The 27,175-nt window shown below is 36.6% G+C and overlaps 1 long non-coding RNA gene across 1 annotated transcript; it reads right to left on the reverse strand.

Moving 5' to 3' along the window:
* Positions 1–3,333: 3,333 nt before the first annotated feature.
* Positions 3,334–11,810, reverse strand: LOC116564673. The gene is made up of 2 exons (XR_004275036.1): positions 11,522–11,810; positions 3,334–3,949 (listed from the first exon to the last, which is right to left on the reverse strand). It is a non-coding gene; the product is annotated as an uncharacterized LOC116564673 (long non-coding RNA).
* Positions 11,811–27,175: the final 15,365 nt, after the last annotated feature.

A 27,175-nucleotide genomic window follows, 5' to 3' on the forward strand; every position in this document is an offset into this window, starting at 1 on the left:
GGTAGTCATTATCGTGTCTTAGCTCTTTGCATTGTCCTTTGGGCATTACGTTTCTATTTTCCATAGCTTAATCTTGAGAAACAGTGGCCTTCATGTTGCTTTTTCTTCATGAACCACTAGTTCTCATTTTCTTGTAAGAATAATGTACAGTCAAGACTCAAGTGCCTTTGTTAGCTTCTCTATCACTTCACTGTCAGTAATTCCCCCTTACATATCATCATCTCTAAGATCACTTCTCCAAAATACCTAGAAACGCCTAGACCTTTGCCATCTAGTCAAAGCCTGTTTTTGAGGCATAACACTTTTGTTAAGCTTTTTCAGATCCTTGAGACTCATAGTGATTACCCCCTACATGAATTTTTATAGTGTAAGTTCCTTTCTAGCCAGAAAAATCTTTATTAGATCTTATATTCTTAAGGCACATCCTTCCCCGCTTGCCTCAACAAAAACCCTACAGATGTTACTCCATTGTACTGCTTAGTGTTGTGGTGTAGTTAGGGTTAGGCTAAATTTTCTTTCTTTGTAGATAATCTGATTGTTTTTTCAAAATTCATGAGAGTCTTTCTCTTGAAAGTATGAAATTCTAATAGGACTGGCCTAGATATATTATGCTTTTCTGTTAGTTTATGTCAAGGATGATATGAATTTTGATTTTTAGACCAAGGATTTTTTTTTAGAGCAAGAAAATTCCATGTGTGCAGTCTAGATGTGATTCAGTCATCACAGGAAGCCTCCATTCTAGCCTTGCAATAGCCTTGAGGCAGGATCTCAGCACAATGTATAGTCAAAGTACCAGCGAACAATATAAATTTTACCAACATTTTAATGGGGAGATAGAGGAAAATGGTTGTACTGGGAGATAAATCATTTTGCTCCCCAAATACCTGTTTGAGATTTCTTTTCCTGTCCTTCTCAGCTATGTTATTTTCCTGTTTCTAGCCTTTCCTTCCTCCCATGTTTTCTAATCCCCGTGTCTTTTACTATTTCTTTCCTTGAACAGAGGAATTTAGCTTCTCCTGACATTATTTATTATCCAACAAATCCAGAGTGCTTAATAACCGTACTTCTTACTAACCATCAGGGATTTTTAAATAACAATTTTTCCTACATATTTTTTCAATTACATTGAAGATTTTTCATGATGAGTAGTATTTCTTCTACTCTTGCTTTGTTTACTTTTTCAATAATTGTTAATATTTACAGGTTGATTTCCTAGTCCTGTCATTTGTCTTTTCTTTTTTTGTCTTTATTGCCTTTCTCTTCCAAGATAAAAAAAACACTTCTTGAATTTAATCTTAATTTTGAGTTTTCGTAGTGTTCAATCTGTTACTCATGATCTTTGTTGATAATCATTAATTTCTTCATTGAGCATGTCTATTATGTTTGGGTTGGTCATCAACATCAGGGTCTCAAAGTGTCACTCCATTACCTCAGTGCTGTTGCCCAAAGGCTCCTTAGACTGAAGCTTTGAGTTAAGGGATGTCAGGGATGGGGGAATATCATCCAAGATTCTTTTAACTTGCATCTTGAACATACCACATTCTCTTAATAGAGAGTCTTGGGTGTATCTTCATCAATCAGTTCTTTTGGTATGTATCTAGCAGAAATTATTTCAACTTTCAGATATGTAGATAGCTTTCACCTTTATTTTACAAAGTTGTTTCATCATTTGTATATTACATTATTTATTTCAGTTGGAATTTGACATGGGAAAAGGCAATTCTTTGGTAATTCTACCATTAATCCCTGAAGTATTGCAATTCTTTTGTTCCTGTGTGAGGTACAAAACACCATGTAATTTGATATGGTTTACTAAAAAGTAAACAAAATTTTCTAGTTTATAATATGGCTTTATTCTAATTTCTTAAGAAACTAAATTTATTGGCTAATTGTTATCAGAAAAAAAGCAAACAAGCTTTAACTGTATTAAAAGTAATTTTGTCACACAATTCTCACTTCTAAATGGGCAATCGAAAGAATCCCAACCAAGTCTCATTATGAAGCTACTTGACAATATTTTTCATCCTAACTTACCCTTGTAGGCCCATCAGAATGTAGCTCAATTTAAAAGTAACTAATACAAAGGGTGTTTTATTTTCTTTAAATGAATGGGATGACAGTGGGTTCATTGAAAACAGATAAAAATAGCAGAATGTTTTTGCTTGCAAGTAATGGAAAATACAACAACATGCTTTATTAAATAAGGTAATATTCTGGCTTATGAAACTTGAGAGTCTAGTTTGATTTGATGGAAAGGTTTGATCAAGAGGACCATAATGTCATCAGGTCTCCAGATCCATTTCTCTATAGTTTTGATTCTGTACTCCTCCTTGTGTCAGTGTTACCCTCAGGCTGGGTTCCTTCATGATAATAAGAATCAACATCATGGTTCCAAGTCTCACAATCACACTCCACAGTTGCAGAAGGAATTTGAAAAGAGTACATTAGTTCCAGAAATGTAAGCAAAATTTTGAGGTTCACTCTAATTGGACTGGTTTGGATCACATGCCTGCTCCTGAACAATTATGATGGGCTGGCAAATGGATGGTGCTAATTGACCAGCCTGAGTCATATGAGTTGCAAGTGGCAAAATAAGGATCCTTAGAACTACATGAACCCCTAAATAGGATACTCAGGACTGTTGGAAAAGGAGGACTCAGTATCCACTATCCTTCCCAAAATGGTTTCTTCTATATATGGCACAAAACTTGGAGATTTTAATCAGAAACTTAAGAAATTTTAAATACATACATATATATCTATCTCAGGATAGAGTGCAGTGGCGTGATCTCAGCTCATTGCAGCCTCTGCCTCTCGGGTTTAAGCTATTCTTGTGCCTCAGCCTCCTGAGTAGCTGAGACTACAGGCACACACCACCATGCCCAGCTAATTTTTATACTTTTAGTAGAGATGGGGTTCCCCATGGTGGCCAGGCTGCCCTCAAATTCCTGACCTCAGGTGGTCTGCCTGCCTTGGCCTCCCAAAGTGCTAGGATTACAGGTGTGAGCCACCACACTCAACCCCAAAAACATTTTTAAAAGAAAATTATTAATGCTTACTATAATGACTTCTAAAGTTACAGTATGCTCCTGTTGAAGTTTGTCTACAGTTATGCCGCTAAATTTCCACAGATGAATAAGAACTGTTTGTCCAATTTTGTTAATTGTTTGAAGCCACATAATAACATCTATCACTCTCCTACATTTAATAATTTATCTGGTTTTTAACTGCACATTTGTGACCTTTCTCAAGTTCTTTATGAAAATAAGAGAAATAACAGGAAGTCTTATGTGTGTGTGTGTATATATATATGCATGAAAAACATTTTATTGTCCTTTCAATTGAAGTTGTTTATTACTTTAAACCACTTCAAGAGCTTATCAGTCAATTCTAAGGTTCCCAGCAGGTCTTCCTCCATGCTGTTTTTTTTGAACTGTATAGTCAGCAATTCCCAGATTTGGCAATTGTAGTTATCAGATGAACTAGATTGAAGCTTTACAAAGCACAGCAGCTACTCAAGTTAAAGCTTCAGAGTGGGGATAGATCTTTTTGGTGCTAAAACCCAATACTCCTTGTTCATAAAAGCGTTTGGAACTGAAATAGTCTTGTTCCTTGCTTAAAATCCAGCGTTGAGAAAAGGCAAATGATTCAAAATGTTTCGGTGCTCTTAGACTGTATGTGGTTTTTAAGAAATATTTTTCTGGTAACTTGATTTTCGCCTGCAAAGAAATTAACAGATACAATACTGGTTCACTCCTTGCACAAGTCTGTCTTAGTAGATATGGAGGTGAGAAGCTTAAAAAAAAAATGTGTTTTCAAGTGGGGATGGGTGAATGTAGTGTTTGTGACCAGCTCAAGAGTGCACAAGTCTTCAAAATGAACCCCAAAATTCCTCACTGGCTTGGCTGTCATTCCTCTTTTATGATGATTAGTGCCAATTTCTATCATGCTGCATCAAATAAAGAAAACAAATAAGAATAAAATAATAATAATAACAAAAAGAGTACCACCCAGTGACATCTAGCCACCCAGTGACTGCCTTTCCATTTGTCTTAGCAATTTGAAATTACACATTCATAACTTTTTTTATATTTAAAACCTGGAGCATCACACACTGGGGTGTGTTGGGGGGCCAGGGGAGGGACAGTAGCAGGGGTGGGGAGGTTGGGGAGGGATAACATGGGGAGAAATGCCAGATGTAGGTGACAGGGGGATGGAGGCAGCAAACCACCTTGCCATGTGTGTACCTATGCAACAGTCCTGTGTGATCTGCACATGTACCCCAGAACCTAAAGTACAATTAAAAAAAAAAAACCTGAAGCATTGTAAGCATGGTGAAATAGTTTTTTTTTTTTTTTTTTTTTTTTTAATTAAACAACTTGCATTAGTTTCCCTTTGCTGCTATATCAAATTAACACAAACTCAGTGGCTTAAACATTAAAAATGTCTTATGTTAAAGTTCTGGTGATCAAAAGGCTGACACAGCTATCACTGAGGTAAAACTAGGGTGTTAGCTGCATTCCTTTTGGAGGCTCCCGCACCAAGTCCATTTCCTTGCTTTCTCTAGTTTTTAGGAGCTGCCCACATTTCTTAACTTCCTTTCTCCATACTCCATCTTTGAAGCCGGCAACGTTGAGCCCAATCCTTTTCATGTTGCAGTCTGTGTCGTCCTCCCTCTTGTACTTCCCTCTTCCACTTTAAAGACCTTTGTAAATACATTGAGTAAACCGGATAATCCAGATCAATCTCTCTATTTCCACGTCAGCGGATTAGCAACCTTAATTCTATCTGCAATCTTTATTCCCCTTTGTCATGTAACTTAATATATTCATCGGTTCCAGGGGTTAGAATGTGGACATTTTTTGGGGGGAGCATTGTTTTTCCTGTCTTTAAATTCTTATCCAATATCTCCGTCTCAGAAATAAATTGTTATCCCTTTGGTATATTCCTTTTAGGTCTTTTTCTTTGCACTGACCAAAATGCATTAATAGAAATACGTAATTCTGAACTTTTTTTTTTTTATTCCTCTGCATCTTGCTTTGATTTCACAGCATACCTTAGAAAAAATATATTTGAATTCATACTTATTCATCTATGATTCATTTTAACTGCTGTATAATATAACATATTTACTTATGTTTTTCTCCCATTTTTGAAGACTACTATAAGGTTGGGAACTAACATGATTTGGGGTGCCACCTTTATCTTATTCTTTATTTACATACATGGTTCTGCTTCAGGATGATCTATTGTGCCTACTAATTTATTTGTTCCTATACAACTACTGTGTAATATTAATTTCATTAGTTTTAGAACTTGTAATGGCTAATTGGTATAGACAAATACCAATCTCTCTTACTTGTATTAAATGATTATGTATTAAATGTATTAAAATGATTATGACTTTCCCTGTTCATTTTGAATTTAAAAAATTTTGTCAAAAGCCAAAAACTGTTATGGTATTTTGATTGGACTGGATTGAATTTATAAATTAATCCTGGGAATATTGATATCCTTCCAAAGGAATCTTTCTGTCTACAAATATATTTCCACTTATCAAATCCTTCTTTACATATTTCAGTAAAAGTTTTCAGTTTTGTTCATAAACGTTTTATACTTTTTCTATTAGGTTTATTCCTAGGTGGTTTCTGTTTGTGGTTTTTGTTGCTATTGTGAATAGGTTTGTCTGTTGATTCTCTTGTATTACCTAGGTTAATTCTTACATTGCCTGTAAAAATGGACAATTTTATCCCTTCTTTCCGGTAGGTATACTCGCAACTTCTGCATTTATTTATTCACCCCTTCCTGTTCCAGATCTTATTGCAATAGCTGGAGATTCTATTACAGTATTCAACAGTTGAATGACTGTGTTATCCTGATCTTATTCCTGGCTTTAATGCAATGCCTTTGGAGTTTCACTGTAAAAAAATGTTCACTAAAGTTTCTGATGGTTACCCTATATAGAGTTAAGAGGTTTGCTTTCCAGTCTTAGTTTACTAAACGTTTTAAAATATGCCTTGGGTGTTTGAGTCTATCAATTGCTTTTTGAAAAAAATATATTTAAAAAAACCTAATATATAACAACTTAATGTATAACAAATATAAAATTATATAACAACTTAAATATGTAATTTAATTGATTTCAGTTGTTATATAATTTCTTTTTCAGTTTCTTAACATATATTATTACATGATAAATTTTGTAATGTTTAATTACTTTTGCATTTCTGGGATAAATCCTACCTGCCTATTCTTTATGATTATTTTGCTGACTGCATTAAATTTACTAACATTTGGTCTCAGAAGTTTACATGTGCTTTTATGATATTTGTCTTCCCTTATGCTGTCTTTCATCTAGTTTGGTAGCAGAATTATACTTGTCTCAGAAATGAGTTAAGGCCTTAATATCACATCTTTCGGTTAATTATTTTATCTTATCTTTTGTTAACAGAATGAACTTTCTTAGAACTATTTTTCCTTCTAGTTTAAAAAGTTTTAAGTTTTATATTATCTTTTAACTTCAAGCAGACATGCCTGAATTTATATTTTCTACTAATGTTTAGAGTTAACAAATCTGTGTATCCTTTTTCTAAACTACTTAATACTTCATAAAGTATACCAAGCATACTTTAATTTATCTTTGCTGACCATGAAATCAACAAGATACCTGTGTCTATTTTCAAACAGTCTTCCTTCCTCCTATTATGAGGAATAAATTGCCAGTACTCCTATCCAGAGCCAAAGTGCCCCCTGCTAGGACCTGACGAAGTCCAGCTGCTTTGTTTCTGCAGTTGTCCTCTTCGCCTCCTACGTCATCAGGGTTGATCTTTTTTAGATCATTACTATAGTGTTGTATCCCTCATCTTTAAAAACATTCTTCCTTTAGCCCTCTCCCTACTTTTGCCTCATTTCTCTGCAGCATTTTACAAAACACTCCTTGAAAGAGTCATCCTTAACTGCCCCCTTCTTCTATCAAATCTGGCATTTGTTCCCACATTCTACCAAAATTGCTCTTGTCAGAATCTCCAGGGCTCATCACCAATGATACATATCCAAATACAAAGATCAGTTTTTGGTCCTCATTTTGTTTAACCTCTCATCAGCACTTGGCACAACGGGCAAATCTTCCTTTTTGAAACCCATTATTCACCTGCCTTACATGACATCACTAACCTTTTCTTGCCTATGGACTGCTTTTTCAAAATCTTTTTTTGCTGGATTCTTTTTATCCTGCTAACTCCTAAATATTAGATACCTCGGCTCTGTCCTAAGGCCTTTTCTCTATCCACAGTCATTGCCTAAGAGATGCCTTAAAAGTCCCACAGTGTTAATTGCCATCTGTGTTCTGACAGCATCCAAATGTATCTTCAGCCCAGATCTACTCCTTTATCTCAGACTCACGATTCTAGTTGCTTACCTTCCAGTTGTGTACCTATCTAATTGTATGTATGTATATATATCTAACTATATGCATCCTATGTATATATGTGCATCATATATATGTATCACATACATATATATATTTGGATGTCTAATGAGCATCTCCAGCTTAACATAACCAAAAGTAGAAGTGTAGTGCTATAATTTTAGAGGTGATAATACTGACCTCAATAGACATTTCATAACTTGGTAAAAATCCTCATCATGGAGCCATCATTTAAATCTACTTCCTTCTAACTGAAAGACTTTTATCTTTTCATTATGTCATAATCTTACGGATTGTAAATTTTATAACTTTAAACATATTCATGATGGATTTGTGGGATACAGTGGTTCTACAGGAGGTAGGGGAAGCAGTGGTGAGGAATGACCTCCACCACCTCTTATGATCAGAGACAAAGAGGAGTGTGCCTCCAGTTTGCATGTACTTACATTCTGCCTTGTGTGGGGTGCTGTGGTTTAAACGTTTATCTGCTCCAAAGCTCGTGTTGAAATTTATTGCCATTATAACAACATTAAGAGGTGGTGCCTTTAGGAAGTGATTAAGCCATGAGGGTTTTGCCTGCCTGGGTGGGTTTAATGCCATTACAAAAGGGGCAACCCTGACCCCCTATTGCTTCTTTGCCCTTCTGCCTTCATGTGAGAATGAAGCTTTTCTGTCCTCCAGAGGACATGGCAATTGAGGCACCATCTTGAAATCAGAATTGCCACACCTGCCTGTACCTTGATATTGGACTTCCAGCTTCCAGAACTGTGAGCCTACAGATTACTGTTTATAAAGTATCCAGTCTGTGGAATATTCTGTTAATATATCTTTCTCAATAACATGGACATGTCAGTCACCTTTCATGTACATATGTGTGCGTGTGTGTGTGTACACATGTGTGTGTGTGTACACGTGTGTGTGTGTGTGTGTGTGTGTGTGTGTGTGTAGTTTTGGAGTTTCCTCCAAAATTTGAACATGCATGTAGTGTTTAGATTTTTTCACACAAGAGACCTTCATTTGAGCATATCATTTAGCTAGTTAAGGAGCATCTACTCATCCTCAGTAAAGTGCTTACTGCCACTACCTGCCTGTATTGCAGCAATAGGCCCAGCTCCCTTTGAGTGTTAAAGGGTCAAGAAATGCTCATTAGCCAAGCGGGAGACAAAAGATCTCAGGATTGATGGAATGCTCCTATTCTGTAAATACAGGCTAAACTCAGCAGAACCATTTTAGCAACCACGCATTAAAATGAAAACCACATCCCTACTATCCTGACTTTGATATGGTTCATTCTTTTTATTTGAGGTAGTAATGTTCTACAGTCACCACAAACAACTGAATTAGCAAATAATGAACTATTGCTCATAGGGAAAATATAAGGTTAAGTTCCTGTGAGCTTCTGGTTGTAACATTTTTGCCGACTGAATTGCCATTTGCGTTATATAGAGTCGTTTGCCAGAGTCCTTGTAAAGCAAGCCAGTATAATCAGCATTGAAAAACTGCTCTTCCACATAACCCTTCACTTGTATCATATTTACCAGTTATTTTAAAAATTCTTCTCAGCTTCCTGTTCTGTGGAACCTGCCTTATCTGCAAGCTTAACCTTTTTTGACTTTGTATTGCCTTTTAAAACATCTGAGCCAGCCAACACTAGCTAAGAAGGGTTAAATGTTTTCCTGACCCTGGGTAATATGATCATAAATTTCTTTGGTTTTCAGCCTCACAACAATGTTGTCCACTTTGCTTTTTAAAAATAGGTTGTCATCTTATGAATCCACAAATTTAGCTACTTTTTCTCTTTTTTGTAATTTCATCATTCACTGTAGATATCACTTTAGCACTTCCAGCGTGGTTTCATATGCAGATGAGTGAATTTTCTATTTCTTTTTGTAGATGTCCTGTGTTGCTGATTCATTGTCACTGAATTCATGGCCAACAGTCCTATAACTTATGCCTGATTGAAGCTTATATGACACATACATTTTCTCCATAAGGCACATCACAGCCTTGCTACTCTGAGAAACATTAGACAGCAATCTAATACTGTGCTTGGAGGCTATTGTAAATATCAAAGCCACCAGCAAAAGTCACAACAATGTGAAAAGTGTGGCACTAAATAACCACAAAAAGGATACTTGCTTATAGTGTGAGAGCTGATGCAGGAAAAGAGAGGATTTCTTTCTTCTACCTCAGCTGGAAATATGAAAGTCAGTTGACTCAAAGTTTTTACTAATCTGTGCATGCCCATGAATAACCATGGACACATCTTTGAGCGTTGGTTTGGCGGTTAGAAATAAATTTTAACAAGTTGGTGAATCTGCAACCATGGAATCTGTGAATCATGAGTGCAGGTCATAGCAAGGAAGCAATCTGGATTCTTTTCACACCAATGTGATTATTGTATAGACCCCTTTGCCATCGGCTCCGTTGTTGTTTGTGTATAAAATGTTCTTAGAGGATTGTTATGCAAGGTAACAAAGGTCAAATTTTCATCACTTCGTGCACATTAAGGAAAAGTCTTTATTAGAAAACTTAGGACCTGAGAACCAGCATGAAGGGGAGTACAGATCCCTGTCTTCTCATCATCTTACAAAAAAGCAATCTGGGGCCAAGGGCAACATGTAGGAGGGTTATATTCAAGAGAAGAGGCCCCTGAAAGCAGTCTTATGAGTTGGACATGAGGTCATAGAGGGACAAACAAACAATTTGGGTGCCAAACAGTCTGAGTGTAGATGGCAGCTATTTTCAGATTTCTGCGAAATTCAGCTGCCCAGCAGCTGAAGAACTTGAAGCCTGTGGAAAGTTTCAGACCCTTTGGCTGGGGGAAGAGTCACAAGTCTGAGGATCTGAGTTCAAGTGTAGCCTTTCCCACTGAGAGGATGTAGGAATCTCAGATCTAGACAATGCAGAGTGAGCTTCTGTAGTTACTTTAAGTCATATTTTCTCATTGCACCATATGGTAGTTGAATTCTTTGTGTTCATTTTATTTTCAGATTGGAGAAAGTTCAGTTTTTTAATTTAAAAACTGTATTATCCATTTTGTCTTAATTTTTTTTTTCTGGAGACCAGATTAAATTGATCTCAAGCCACATGATGAGAGAATATTGATATGGAATATTCTATATTTGAAACTGCTATAAAGTACAGGATTATCTATGTTATCTATGTGTGTTACGTGTTGGTTATATAAATTATATGACTTCCTTTAAATATTGAAACTCATACAAATTGGTCTGTTTTACCCTTTCTGAAAGATAATTCTCTATTCAACTTGACAATCAGCTAAAGAAATCCTCAGTTAAAAAGCAGCCTAACCTAATTTTGTTTTACTATAAGTTTCTACCAGTTACTTTCCATAGCTTTCAATTTAAAGGTTTTAAATTTTTAATAGTTCAAAATTTTCAAAGAAATAACCCTTTTTTTGACTTGTAAATCTCTTTACAATCGTTTTATTACAGATGGTGAGGCACTGCCATCAGCCAGAGGCACATTCCATACGCTCTAAACCAAGATTCCAAAATATTCCATAAATGATTTTTTTCCCAAAAACTTCAACTTTGAAGAACAATTATAAGATAATCATTGCTAAACATGGAATGCCATGCAATTTTCTTGTATTACCCATTTTTATTACTCTTTATTCTGGTCAACTTTCTGAAAACAAACTTAAGCCAAACACACAAAAAATAAGGATTTAAAACATAAGTCAATTTATAACAACATCAAATATAATGGTGCATAAAAATGAAAAAATATATAACTTAATTCTTATAAGCATAGCCTAAATTCTAATCTCTCTTGTTTGTTTTACAAAGAGGTTTCAGAAATACTTGGTTATGTTTTACAGATGGAAATTCTATGTTTCCATTTAGGAGGAATGAAATCCTAAATATTAATTTGAATCCAGTTTACTGTCATTCTTTTGTAAACTCGCAGAATCTCAAAGGCTAGATTTTGTTATCTGTAAGGACAGATATTTAAGCCACACACATTAACAAAAATTTAAAAAGAGAGTTTAAAATTTTGTCTTCTAACTAGCACTGTACTAACAGTTTCAAAAATTTTCTACTTTAAAACACTTTATTTGCAACTAACCTTTTTTTAAGGTTGTTCCTTTGGAGAAGGTCAATAAAAGCACAGTGTTTCCCCACTCTCACCTCTTAAAACCTTTGGCTTCCCACCAGTTTCCCTTGTTGTCTTGTCTTTTTATTGCTGACAGTTCTCAGAGGTTCCTGTAATGTTCCTCTGGCAAGGCATGTCCCTTGTCGAAGAGGCAGGCTACCTTCTGAGGTGTCTTTTTATTTTTCTTTAGCTGCCCCTTCATTTTTGATATACTTAATTAGGGCAGCTCAATGATCCGGGTGCAAGGCCTGGGTAATCTGCTAGACATTCTGATCATCATCTTTGACTCATGCTGGGGTCACGATGGTACCCACAGAAGCAGCCGTGACATAGGCACAGCTTAGCTATTTGCCAGTTGTCATTGCTAACATACTACTATTTACAGCCACTCTTCTTGGGGACTAGGAAGGGAAACGGAAAGCTTTTTCCTTGTTTCGTCATTGAAAGTGGCATGGCATGGCATGACATGGCATGGCTACCATTTCTGACTTCTTTGTCATTTCCAAAACCAAAATGGTCTGAGCAGAGCTTACTGTGATGACGTGCTAGGTCTCTGCAAGTTTTCTTCTCTCCCTTGTTCTTTTTAGACTCTCTTATCACCTTGACCACACCTTGCTTATGAACCCGCTTTGGTCCTGGCCCTTGGGCATCTTTATCTTTCTCCCCACTTCTGAAGATAACTCAAGTTCTATTAATTCATGAGGATATCCCCAGGTTTTTTTTATGGCTGTGAAAGTTTCTCTTTATTTTGGATCCGTCTCTGTAATAAAGCAAATGTTTACTGGTTTAGATGTTGCATCTCCTTCCAACAGCCCATCATGGGCATCAGTCTGTCTCTGCATTTTTTATGCCAGGTACTGTTCTAGTTTCTCAGCATTTACCTTAGCCCAGGTCAAGTTGTATTGCTAGTGTCTCTGCAGAAACAAGCTTGTACCTTGCCTATGTGCCAATTTTTTGATCTCTTGAGAAATCTAAGTGGTGGGTTCCAGTCCCCAACCCAACTTAGGTCACAAGGAGGAAGAACTTCCACTATTTCCCAGTTGTGGTAATAAAAGAAATAATGTGTGTAAAATGCTTAAGCCACACTCTGGCTTAACTATTTTTTCCTTGCAGTGGGACTAATGAGTACAGTAGATGAGACATAATGGTGATGAATAAATACCTGGTGATTAATAAATACTTGACTTAGCAAGGGGGGATCAAATTCATCTAACTACACAGGTCACTAGCCAAGCTTCAGTTTCATTTGATCAGTAGCATGCTGATCAAATGGGCTAGAATGTTGGATTTTAGCTCCAAAACTATTTTTAGTGTATTAAAATCAAAACTGAAGAGAGAAGACTAAGTTGGGGTGCCACCATGAAGCTGAAGGAGATGGGGACACAATTTTATTCTCCTTTTGTCAAGTTTCCAGATATGGCAAATGCAAAATAAAAAGTGAGTGCTTCATTTTTGAAAAACAAAATTGAGCTGTATTGAAAAATAAAATAAGCTCTCTAAATACGGCACTTAGCCTTCCTTTGAGAATTTTTTGTGAGAAAAGGGCCCAGAAGATTGTAAGTGCAGCTTTTGTTGGTTAATAGAAGGCAATATGGGTGAAAAGATGAGGATTTACATTAAAAGCTTAAAATATAAAGCCTATGATTGTACTAGAGAAACCTTAATGTGTTGTCATTACTACTCTATTAAAAGATTGCTAGATTGGTCCTCAGGTGGGATAAGGAAGGGAAGCGGGGAGAGGGATGTCTGGACCTTATCTGTTCCTGTTTCCTTCACTGTGTCATTACTTTTTTAATATACTTTAAGTTGTGGCGTACATGTGCAGATCCTGCAGGTTTGTTACATAGGTATACACATGGGATGGCGGTGGTTTGCTGCATCCATCGCCACGTCATCTACGTTAGGTATTTCTCCTAATGCTATCCCTCCCCAATCCCCCCATTCACCGCTATCCCTCCCCTAGCTCACCCACCGCCCAATAGGCCCCAGTGTGTGATGTTCCCCTCCCTGTGTCCATGTGTTCTCATTGTTCAGCACCCACTTATGTGTGAGAATATGTGGTGTTTGGTTTTCTGTTCTTGTGTCAGTTTGCTGAGAAAGATGGTTTCCAGTTTCATCCATGTCCCTGCAAAGGACACTAACTCATCCTTCTTTATGGCTGCATAGTATTCCGTGGTGTATATGTGCCACATTTTCTTTATCCAGCCTATCATTGTTGGGCATTTGGGTTGGTTCCAAGTCTTTGCTATTGTGAACAGTGCCACAGTAAACATATGTGTACATGTGTCTTTATAATAGAATGATTTATGATTCTTTGGGTATATACCCAGTAATGGGATTGCTGGGTCAAATGGTATTTCTATTTCTAAATTCTTGAGGAATTCCATACTGTCTTCCACAGTGGTTGAATTAATTTACACTCCCTCCAACAGTGTAAAAGCATTCCTTTTTCTCTACATCCTCTCCAGCATGTTGTCTCCTGAATTTTTAATGATCGCCATTCTAACTGGCGTGAGGTGATATCTCAATGTGGTTTTGATTTGCATTTTTCTAATGACCAGTGATGATGACCTTTTTTCACTGTGTCATTGCTTAATCTGCACATGAAGTAGATGTTATTACCTTTATTTCATGGTTCAGAACTGTGGCTCAGCTAAGTAAAATAATTCATGGAAAGTCATTTCCTGCTTACTTTTTTAGCCTCACCTTCTACCATTCTCAACCTTACCTGCTCCATTCACCCTTAGCATCTTTGCTGTTCACTGAGCATCCCAAGGATGCTCCTTCTGTGACAATCGCTCTACTATTTCTTCTGCTCAGAGTTCTCAGCCCTCAGCTATTAATGTAGTTACATCCTGCTTGTCACTTGGATCTCTGATGACATGCCATTGCAAAAAGGGCTTCCCTGGTGACCCTACATAAAATATCTTATTTCATATGTGCTGTGGTCTAAATGTTTGTGTTCCTCCAAATCCATATGTTGAAATGGTAATTCCCATTGGGATTTTATTAGGAGGTGGGGCCTTCAAGAGGTGATTAAGTCATGAGAGTATAGCATTAATGAATGATATTAGCACTCTTATAAAGGAGGCCTGAGAGGGACTGCCTCATTCCCTCCCCATGTGAGATTACAGTAAAAAGACAGGTGTCTGTGAACCAGGAGGTGAGCCCCCACTAGACATTGACTTTGCTGGCACTGTGATCTTGAACCTCCTAGTCTCCAGACCCATGAGAAATAAAGTTTTGGTTGTATATATACCACTCAGTATATGATACTTTGTTATGGCAGTCTAAACAGACTAAGATAATATGCCAGTAAGGTACACCATTATTTTGGGTACCACTAAGAAAGCAAAATGCTGCCAGTTAATCAATGTAAGGATAATTTTTTAAGATACATCCCAATTTCACAGATGTTAAAATGCGGGGGAAAATGTTCTTAGAATGGAGGCACTGCAACATATTTCCTGGCTTTGTCTGGTGTTCCCTTATGCTGGATTATTCTCTTAGTAGCACTCATTACTCTCGGGTATAATGTTGTACATTTTATTTGTCTTTCCTCTCCACATTCGAGTTTAAGCTACATGGAGGAACTTCGTTTTGTTTATAACTGGTTACAGACATTGGCTAGATGTGCCCCACATCTGTCTCTTCTTCCCAGGCACTCTGGATTATATTTTCCAGTCTCCCTTTCAGTTGGGTGAAGACATGCGAGAATCTTCTGGAAAATTCTCATTAATTTCTCTCTCTTTCCTCCTCTTCCAGTCATAAGGGATGTCAGAGCCACTAAAGGGAAGAAGCCTGTGTCTCTAAATTACAATGACAAGTAAAAGTGCCTCCAACCCCCACATCCTGCCACATTGACTTTTATTAGATTGTGATATTAAGAAATATTTTTAATTTAAGCCACTGAAGTGTGGGCTTTTTTGTTATATCAGCTAGCTTACTCTATTATATTGCTCAGTCCGCACTGCCCAGAGCTGTGCCCGCGCATAGTAAGTTCTTAATAACTTATAAAAATAGGGGAAATGATAGGAATTGTAGGTTTTTGAGAAAGATGATTTGGTTTGGTTTGTACATAAAGCATTTTCACGAGAGAGTGGGGGTGAGTGGTAGTAACATCTTGTACTTCCTCATTTCAGGCAGCCATTTCTCCTTCCAAGCAAAGTGAACAACCAGGTGCACTGCTCAAAGTCCTTCCCACTGGGACTACTCTTCTCCACTGTCTTTTGGAGATGTCTGAAAAAGGGACGGTTGTGCTACAATGCTTCCGGGGAGGCAGCACCTCCGTGCTGTGACTCTTTTTGCTGAGCAGACAGGGATTGCCATATGAATTACATGAGAAGTGGGAATCTGGTCTCTAAGATGTCTTATGAATGTGGGTCAGAGGGTCACATGTTAACTCTGTAGGACTTGACACTCCTTTTCTCACTGTTTCTGGGAGATTCTGCAAAAGCCACGCACGCCCTTCACGTCATGCTGTGCACTTTCTCACCGGGATAATAAAAAGTTGGAGCATTCTCAAAGAAAAAAAAAAAGTCACTTCCCCATGGCGCCTACATATTGTGCAGGACCATCTCTAAATCAGCCCAAGTCTTCTCTTCTGTCATCTAATCATAGGACACACCATATAAAACCATAGGTACGTCCTGAAGGAGAGGAGGCAGTGTAGCAGGAGTAGGGCTAAGTAGACATGTGGGTCACTTCTTTAGGTAGCTTATTTGTGCCCTCACAGCTTGCTCTGGCCCTATTCTGTATGTTTCACTTCCATTTGATGATGGGTGTTGATGTACATACCCAACTTTGTGGCTTGGTGGGTGAGATAATACCCAAGAATGAGAGACAGCTCAGTTCACACGGTAATTTGGTGGCCCATGGTTAAGCATTCAGCCTCCACTAAGACCAGTAGCAGGCTAAGAGCTATTTCTCAACAGAAGAGGAATTATCTACGGAGGATGGTAGGGCTTTTACCACTGTCCATGACATGAGGAGCAGCCAGTTAATCTCTCACTGTATTTGTTATTTTCCAAACATGTTCGAAAGTATCATGCACACAGTCACATTCCTTGCTTCTTAACTAGGAATATGTAATGGAGATGCTTTGCATACCTCTGGTGCCGGGTCACACCGTAGACTCTAAGAGCTCTCTTTATTTCTGGGAATAGAGTCATTAGCATCTTTAATCAGGCAAGAGAGCCGGTGCCAGAAATCCCAAACCCAACTGAGAAAACTTACCTTTAAGATTCTGTTCCTCTGGACAACTCTTGGTACCCACATCTGTATTAATCCAAGTTCTTTAAAGAAATAGAATGAATAGGATATAGATCTGTATATGTGTGTTTGTATGTACAGTAGTACCCTCTTATCCATAGTTTCACTTTCCACAGTTTCAGTTACCAGAGGTCAAAAGTGATCTGAAAATATTAAATAAAAAAATCCAGAAATACGTAATTCATAAGCTTTATACTGTGTGCCATTCTAAGTAGCGTGATGAAATCTTTCACTCTCCTGCTGTGTCCTACCCATGATGTGAATCATTCCTTTATCCAGCATATCCACACTGTGTCTTGTGTACATGTAAAGAAAAACATATGCAGGGTTTGGTACTATCCATTGTTTCAGGCATTCGCTGAGGGTCGTGGAATGTATTCTGGGTGGATAAATAGACATAGGTATAGGTATAGATAGCCGTCTATCTAGGTAGAAATGCATCAGTATCTATATCTAGATCTGTCTTCATCAACATAGATAGATGTCTCTGTCTACAGATGTATAGATTAGAAAGAGAGAGATTTCTTATTATGGAAGCTGAGGGGTACTAGGATCTGCAGTAGGTAAGTTGGAGACCCTGGAGAACCAACAGTACAGTTTCAGCCCAAGTCAAAGTCCAGAATCCTCAGAACCAGCAGAGCTGTTGCTGCAAGCTCCAGTCCAAGGCCATGTCTGAAACCAGGAGAAGACTGATGTCCCAGCTTGACAGTGAGGCAGAGAGTAAATTCTCCCTTTCTGAGCCTTTTGTTCTGTTCAAACCTTGAACAGATTGGATGAGGGCCGCCCACATTAGTGAGGGCAATCTGCTTTACTCAGTCTACCAGTGCAAATATTAATCTCATCAAAAACCACCCTCATAGACACACCCAGAATATTGTTTAACCAAATGTCTGGGCATCCAGTCAGGCTGACACATAAAATTAACTATCACAGCCTGTATTTGTGAAATCAGTGATTCATTTACATAATTCTCTCATAGAATCCAGTGGTCAATTTGAATTTTCAATTCCTCCTCTTTAGAAATCTTCTCTTTAGATTAGCTTTGTAAACTTCTGGGCATTTGACTGTTAATAAGAGGTGTGTGTATGTGTGTGCATATGTATATGTGTGTGTGTCTAGTACAAAGTTTCTCTATAAGTGGGTATAATCTGCTCCAGAAAGCTATTCAAGAAACTTCCACACTTCTCCCCTAATTTACCTTTGTTTCTTTCTTGCTCCTATTTTTGGAGTAAGAAAAAGAAAGTGACTAGGGCTCGCTGATCAGGGTGATGATGATGGAAAGAAAAGAACTGTTTTATTTACCTTTTTATCTTCATATTAAAATATCTGGGAAATGCTGTTACAGTTGTGGAATTGCAAATATCTAAAAATAGGATTAATGTATTTTCTTCTCATCGTTCAGGATTTAGCTTAGATATGATCTCCTCTGGGAAACACCAGGTAAAGTGCTAAGGCTGAATTGAACCCTTGTTCCAGGGATCCTTCTAGCATTCCATACTTTTCGTACACTCACACTCACAAAAGGTGAACACAGTTCAGGGGCAGAATCTGCATTTGCTTCATTATTGTGTTCCTACAGCCCAACACAGGTGAACAAAATGTTCAGTAAATATCTTTTGAACAAAAGAGTAAATGGTGCTCTCTTTTTTGGACAACAGAATCATTGAAGGCAGTGATTAGTTCATGCCAGGGTTTGCTATTCTAGGTTTAAATATGTTTTTAAAAAGGTAAAGACAAAAATAGCCTCCAGACTACTCTGAATTGAACATTTATTTCAAGTCTTCTGCTCCCTTCCTTATTATTTCTTAGTTATTCCCAACCTACTCAAAATGAGTTTATTGGAAAAGGTTTCTTTCTGATTTGTAACACATGCCGCACAGACATTTGGCTCAGCTTTGTTGCGATCCATTTTATGTGCTAAATTTGCAGGTTTTATCTTCCTTGCTCCTCATAGCTTTCTATTTAGTGCCATGGGCTTTAGGCCATTATATAAGTTTTGATTTTAAGGTGAAAGTTTGAGGTGATTGCCATCCTAAGATGAAGTTGCATTGACTTAGTATTTCAAAGCTGTTAAATGGAATCTGTACATAATATTCATGAGAGAATAACGCTGTCTCCTTGCATAAGAACTTGACTATGCTGCAGCTGTGAGACTCTTACTCTTCCCTGAAGCAGGGTGACAGGACTGGGCCTACAGCCATTGGATCCACCTGGCAGGAATCTGTCTATGGTAGTGGATGGAAGGAATGGAGTGTGGTAGGGGGATGGAGGAGAGGTGAAAGAGAGAGGGAAACAGAAGGGCTGGACTACAATAGTGGGTACTAGGTCAGGATGGGGTGAGGAGAGGGAAATGTTAATATAACAACAAAAATTAACAGCTGTTGCTATGCTGTTACAGATAGACACACAAAGAAACACATAAAAACCCCACATTTATATCTGTCACCTTAACTTAGAGTATTTGCAGAGAAAGTAATTTCTACAACTGTTATTTCAAAATATGGCACAGAAAAAATTGATGAGTCTGGCACGAACAATATTGTAGAGCAAGAAACTCAGGAAAGTGCAATGCAGTTTGAGTCTGAGGACAGCACAGTGTCTGGAGCATGCTGGCTGTTCAGAAAGTACTTGTTGAATATCCTTGAATTTTGAATAAGAGAACTAGTTGCAGGATCAGGATGCAAACCTGTATAGAGAAATGGCAATAACTTCCTGCGACTGGAAATATTAATATAACAACAAAAATTAACAGCTGTTGTATGTTCTTGCAGATAGATAGTTTATCAGTGCCCTAGAAATGAATAAAGGAGAGTGAGTTAAGAAATGGATAAATGTAACTCACTGATACTTTTAGTTTATAATTGGGTTTACAGTGTCATGTTTTATTTTTCTCAATTAATTTCTTTTTGCTATTCTTCTAAAATCCCAAGTTAAACAACTTCTTTAGGAATTATTTTTAAAAAGTTGGAATGGATGGAGCTGAAGACCATTATCCTTAGCAGACCAATGCAGAGAACAGAAAACCAAACACCACATGTTCTTAGTTACAAGTGGGAGCTCAATGATGAGAACACGTGCACACATGGAGGGGACAACACACACTAGGACCTGTGGAAAGGTGGAGGGTGGGAGGAGGGAGAGGATCAGGAAAAGTAACTAATGGGTACTAGGCTTAGTACCTGGGTGATGAAATACTCTGTACAACAAAACCCCATGACCTAAGCTTACCTACATAACAAACCTACGCTTGTACCCCTGAACTTAAAAGTAAAAAATAAAAATGTTAGATGATATTCATCGTGATGATCGTGATGAACAAACTATCCTAATGATCTCCTGGTGCTTCCCGAGGGATTGGCTGTAACTGGCAAGCAGGCATCACAGTCTGTATCCGTAATAGTGCTTGCTATATTTTGAGCACTCAATTAATACTTGGTCACTGAACTTGGCTCAGCCAGGTAAATGATCTGTTGCATGAGCATTACACACACCCACTGATAATGGAATTCTTTATCTTTCCTTAATTGTTTTATATCAAAGTTTTCTGCTTTAAGAGAGAAAATATTTTTTTTCTTCAAAATGACAATGTTAGGCCAGGCATGGTGGCTCATGCCTGTAATCCCATAACTTTGGGAGGCTGAGGTAGGCAGATAGCTTGAGCCCAGGAGTTCAAGACCAGCATAGGCAATATGAGGAAACCCTGTCTCCACAAAATGCGAAAATTAGCCAGGCACGGTGGCATTTGCCTGTAGTTCCAGCTACTCAGGAGGCAGATATGGGAGTATCACCTGAGCCTCAGTTGGGGGAGATCAGGGCTGCAGTGAGCTGTAATGACACCACTTCACTCTAGCCTGGGTCACAGAGAGAGAACCTGTCTACAAAAAAAAGAAAGGCAGTGTTACATCTTAATTCTTGAATTCTTGGCTGGCTTCGACTTTATAGCTAAAATTATTGCTTAGAGGCACAGATGAGCACATTTTCTGTCACAGAGATTTAATCTTTTTAACACTTGGCTAACTGTCACATAATATTTTTAATTAAGTGTATCAGATAAAAACACAACTACTGCCAATTCAGTAGAATTGCACCAAATAGTTATTTCTCCCTGAAATTCCTGGGAGAATTTTTACATTAAATGTTACCTCTTAGGATGTGTCTCTTTATGTTGTTTAAACTAATATTACAAATAACGTATAAAACGTTATAAAACCAAGGCAAATTATGGAATCAGTGAAGGTCTTTCACAGTTTTAGTAAACTATGAATCCAATGACACTTTCCTTCTTTTGTTTCTAGTTTTCTCTTAAACTGACTTTTATAAAGAATTTTAATTTAAATGAAATTCTTTGTGCTCTTAAACTGATTTTACTAAGAATTTAATTTAAATGAAATTATTTGTGCTCACTGACAATTTGGGGGCTATTCAGGAGATCCAATTAGCTTTAAACCAGTTTATCAGAAAATCACTTTTACATTTTCTGGTTCCTTCTAGAAAGTGGTGGATTCTTATTAATGACTCTAGGCCATTTATGAAAAATGTTGCATTTGTCTGAAAAGTTGAATTAATGAATCTCTAACACTGAACCTCTTTTGTCAGTGGATCTTTTTAAATGAACTGCAGTGAAATTGGGAAAAGTAAATTGCAAAGAAAATTTTAACAAAAGCCCTCTCTCCTTTTGTTGTAAGGCAGAGAGACACCCAAATAAAGTGGAGAAATGTGAAAGAGTAAATGGATTTAGTGGAAGCAATATATATATTCAAAAACCATTAATATATTCAGACAAAGAATGTTTCTTTATAAATTTCTCCCCCTTTGCTCCTTTTAGATTCATCACTGTATGTGTCCATGTACTCTGAATAATTAATTCTTGCATTTTACTCTTGAGGCAGATAGGGAAATATTAGTATTCAACTATTAGCTGTATAATACTTGACATGCCCCATAATTTTATAGTTGGGAAAACTAATAATTAGGCTGTAAACTCACAGGGGTGGAGAAATTAAGAGATTGGTCCAAAATCATAATGAATGTTGGAATAATTATTATCATTTTATTCACAAATTCTTGCCTCCTGTACACAAAGCTTATCTGTATCTATACACACACACACATATATACACACATGTACACACACACACACACACGTATGGTATCTCAAATTCCTGTTGTCTTAATCCTATTTGCTATTCTCCATGCTTTCTAGTTGACTTACCATTCTGATATACTGAAACAAATGTCTTACGTTAAAACTCAAAATATATATTGCCTTGAGAAAAACTATTATGATTAAATAAAATTAAAGAAAGTTTAAGCATAGATAATTGTCTTTATTAACAGTAAGACAATCCCTTAATTTCTTTCCTCTATGGAAAAACTTATACATTACTTCACCTACCTTCCCCTTTCTTCATGCCTTTCCCCATCTTCATGCCTTAGAGGAAAAGGTGTTCACACAAAAGCTTAATCCCTCCCTTTCTTCTCCTCTCCTAATTCTAAATCACCTTTTGCACTGATTTCCTCTCTTTTGCTTACAAATATGCTGAAGTTTTTCCTATCCTAAAAACAACAAAAGACACCTCAATTCTGTTTTTCCCCTCAGCCACTTTCTGCTTTAACAACTTCCCCTTCACTACTGGGAGCTGAAAAGTCATCTAAATTTACTGTCTCTTCCCTTTCCCTACTCATTTGCTCTTCACTTCATTGGTCTATATTCCTGTCACTTGAATGAAACTACTCTGATAGAAATCAAAGAAGATGTAGCTATTTAATCTAATAACTACATTAAATTTCTTTTCTTGTTTTACTTGTCTGCAACATTCAGCATTGTCAGTCACATCCTCCTTTACTAAAACTTTCTTTGTCTGACTTCACATGTAAGTATATATTTTTTTGTGCTCTCCTTAAATAACAATTTCCCCCCTCTTTCTCTCATTATTTCTCCTCCAATAGTATCTTGTCTGTCATTTAATCTTGCATTGGCATAGGATGTAATTAATTCTAAACATGTTATTCTTGCCCCAGTTTCTCTAGTGAGTTTTATCTATATTTCCAACTGTTTATTGCCCATTTCTTCAGTATCCTTAGCAGTCTCCAACTTTAACCTGTCTGTCTTAAAACTCACGATCCAGCTCCTGAAATCTGCTTTTCTTCCTGACTTACTATCTCAGTTAATGTTCATTAAACTAAAATCTAGGAAAAACACAAGACTTGGAGTCAGAAGTCCTAGGATCAAATTTTGGATCAAAATCAGATTAGTTTTAAGATTTTGTGTAAGTTTCTTTTCTCAAGCCTCCATTTTCTTCCCTGCAAAACAGTAAAATAATACTTCAAAGAGTTTTAGAAAATAAATAAATGAAGATTAAAATGAAAGCATCTGGCAAAATGTCTATCATGTAACCATCACTAAGTAAGTGTTAGTTTCCTTTCTTTTGTACCTTGCATTCTTCCTGTTGAAGGAAAAGATCATCATACAATAACTAAAAGAATAGATGAATGTGTTACTTTATTTTTTTTTAAAGAATACTGGATATTTGTTATTTTTATGCAATATATAATTATATAACAACATTAAATAAAAGTTAATGTGTAACAACAGTTAGGGGAATGATAACAATTTCTGAACCATGATTTTCTCTTGGGTAGAGAAGGAAGTAGAGATCAGGAATGGAAGCTTCAAAAACAGTATTATATTTAATTTTTTCATCCAGATGTTGGGTACATGGGTGTTGAAATAAATGTGTTACTTCTTAAGTCAGGAAGAATGATGGTAGCAGGGAAGTTTCCTTTAACAAAGCCAACATTTGGACGAGGCATGGGGAGAAATTGACAAGACTTTTGAGGAGGCATGGATTTCAGAGTTAGACCTCCAGGAATGGAAGTGGTTGAAGCCAGCTGCAGAGGCATAGTTCATCAGGTCAAACTGGCTGACTTTCAGAAGCATATTCACTGAAGAAAGTTGTCATTAATTTATTAATGCTTTTAATTCCTGTATAGGTGGTTACTCAATACCACAACCGAATAGCAACTTCTTGTCCCAGGAGTGTTTTTTTTTGGGGTTTTTTTGTTTTGTTTCTCATTCTTTTTCTCTCTACCCTGCCTTTCATCAATTTTCAGTTGGTCAACAATCTTGCTATTCAACTTCCAATGTCTTTCAAACCTTGCCTTGCCCCAAGTGTCTGTTGCTGCTGGTGCCCTAATTTATGTTTTCATCATCTTTCAACTGTGCTTTGGTAACGGTATCTGAATATTCTACCTCAGGCTCCCAGCTCCCAGACTCCAATTCTAATCCACTCTCTGCTCTGGCACCACAGTTAGTCACATAAAACAGGTGTGATAATCAACTCTAATTTAAAATCTTAATGATTTAACTGGGTTTATAGCATTTTTCCCAATATCACCTGATATGACAATGCAGATTCCTGGGTCTTTTGGGGCTGGGTTCCAGGAATCTGAGTTGTAGTAAGTATTCCCAGGATGTTATTGTGTTCACAGAAGTTTAAGAAGCACTCACTTGTAGGCTATAATGCAAGTTCCTTGGGGCAAGCAGCCCTACTAAACCAGCTTTCCAGCTTCATATTTTGATATCTTCCATGTATCCTGTATTGCAATTATACTGAGCTACTCATCTTTCCCCAGACATACATGGAAAATTCTCTTCTGTTGTCTCTGTACATTCTGGTCCTTCAGCCTGAAATATTAATTCGCCTCATAAACTCCTGCTAATCTTTGACAATCAGTTCACATCTTCCAGAAACCTACTTTTTTCATAATTATGTTTCTGTGCCTTCCTGTATACTTAGTAATTGCAATGTGTGGAGTTAGGTACCTACTTTCCTCTCTAGTAGACTGAGTTTCTTGAGGGTAAATGTCAGATTTTATTAATATGTACATGACTATTACCTAGCACACTACAATGAAATAATACATGTTGACTGCATATTTGCTGTGTTAAATTTTTATGGAAACCTTGAAGAACCATAGACTATCAGAGAAAGGATTTATTAATCTACTCTACTTATTTGTAGATTAAACTAAAGCCCAGTGGTATTCATTGACAACAAGCCAACTTTAACTTTGTCCCTAACTTTGGTGGAAATAAAAATTAACCTAAGCCCAGATACATTTAACAGAAAATTGTTTGTATTCTCGGTTGTTCATTGGATTGCAAGTATTTGGGTTGTTCCACAAAATTTATAAGTTCCTTTTTAACTCGGGTTTATTTGCAATGGCTTATACAGGCCCAGAATAATGCCTCTTCCCATGACATCATTACATTTAATTATTTTCCCTAATCACAAAAGTAATACTAATTTTAAACAATGGAACAATTTAACATATAAAAAGTAAAAAATGGTAATCTTTACACACAGCTCCTGACTCTCACCTTCCTCGATGCTTTTTTTATTCCTATGTAGTAACTAATGTTTATAGCCTGGTATGCATTCCTTCTACTTTTCTCTATGTTCATATAAATACACACAAGAATAGTTTAAAAAAAAAAGGCTTTGTTTGTTTGTTGTTAATGGAATCATATTATACAAATCTTGAAATTTACTTTTATCATTAAAAGTACGTTGTGAAATTCCTCCAATCGATAGATAGAGATCTAACTTTTTTTTTTAAGAACTAAATAACATGTAACAGAATGGATGTAAGACCATCATTTAACCAATACTCTGTTCTTAAACAGTCACGCTGTGTCCAGTTGTTTTTTCTCGCTATCCACAATGCTTCAATTAACAATCAAATCTATATATCTTCTATTGTTAACTATGTAGAAGAGATTACCAAAAGTTAAGTCGCAGAGGAAGTGCATATTTTTGTTTTTAATGACCAGACTATGTAGCAATGTGTTAAACATCTTTTCTTAAGTTTACTAGGCGCTTGAATTTTCTCTTTTGTGAATTACATGCTCATATCCTTTGTCCATTATCCCATTGATTTGTTTTTTTAAAGACAATAATTTTTCGAAGCTCTTTTGTATTAACCTTTTGGCTCTTAGATATGAAACAATTTCCTTCTATTTCTTGCTTATTCTCTTTTATTGATTATAATATTTTCACCCTGAAAACACTTTTTACATAATTAATTATATTTATCTAGTCCTTTATGGATTTTCATATTTCTTATTTTTATCCCAAATTTCTTTCCATCACCAATTTATGCAGCCTTCTAATTTTTATTCTAATATTTGTGTAATTTTACTTCATATATTTAAATATCAAAAGGAAGTAGAAATTTAGTTTTGCTTTTTTCCAATTGAATAGCCAATTAGGTCAACAGAATTTAATAAAAAGTTAATAAAAGGATTAGGTGAGAAGGAAATTGTCTACTATTATAATTTCTTATTTATTTGCCTCTTCAAATTTTCTATTTCTCCTTAAATTGTATCATTTAATAATACATTCTTATGAGACAGGAAATGACTGAAAATATTTTATACCTCAAGAGGTGTAAACACAGATGTGACAAAGTTTTTTATTTTTAATTGTAAAAAATGTTTCCAAGTTTTCTTTTACAAAAAGGTAAATGTTCTAAATATGTTGACATTTTATGAAATGACAAGTGACTGCCACAAGAAGGCTACTGTTTGTATGTACTCAGTAATAAGGGCAATATGAATGTTTCTGGGCCAGGCACATTGGCTTACCCCTGTAATCCCAGCACTTTGGGAGGCTGTGGCGGGTGGATCACCTGAGGAGTTCGAGACCAACCTGGCCAATATGTTGATACTAAAAATACACAATTAGTCTGGCATGTCTCTACTAAAAATACACAATTAGCCTGGCATGGTGGCACACGCCTGTAATCCCAGCTACTCAGGAGGCTAAGGCTGGAGAATCGCTTGAACCTGGGAGACTGATATTGCAGTATGCCAATATCATGCCATTGCACTCCAGTCTGGGCAACAAGAATGAAACTCCATCTGGAAAAAAAAAGTTTCTGAATCATATAGAATCAGACATAAAACCTGGTAAATCCAACATCTCAATTTCTTTCAGTGGAATAGAAAGCTGGATGTGGGTTCTACCTTTTAACAGGGGCTGTCTTATGGATCTTAATGGAAACACATTATCTTTTGTTTCGATCATCTATGTAATTGATGAAACAAATTTTTACATTTTCTATTTTAATGTCATTTGACTCTAAGAATCTTCTATTTTTGTGACCTCTAATACAACCTGTAAGTTTGTCATTTTTCTAGCAACCGTCTCTTAAAATGTGGATGCCATTGTTATTTTATCTCTGCAGTGTGAGATGTTATTTGTTTATCTTTCTATAAGCTGAAAGTATTTCTTTTGCCAAAATGTCTCTCTCTTTTTTGAGACAGAGTCTCACTCTGTTCCCCAGGCTAGA

The sequence above is a fragment of the Sapajus apella genome, unplaced genomic scaffold (genome assembly GCF_009761245.1).
Source record: "Sapajus apella isolate SASKATOON/1434 unplaced genomic scaffold, GSC_monkey_1.0 scaffold38, whole genome shotgun sequence".
NCBI classification, from domain to species: Eukaryota; Metazoa; Chordata; class Mammalia; order Primates; family Cebidae; genus Sapajus; species Sapajus apella.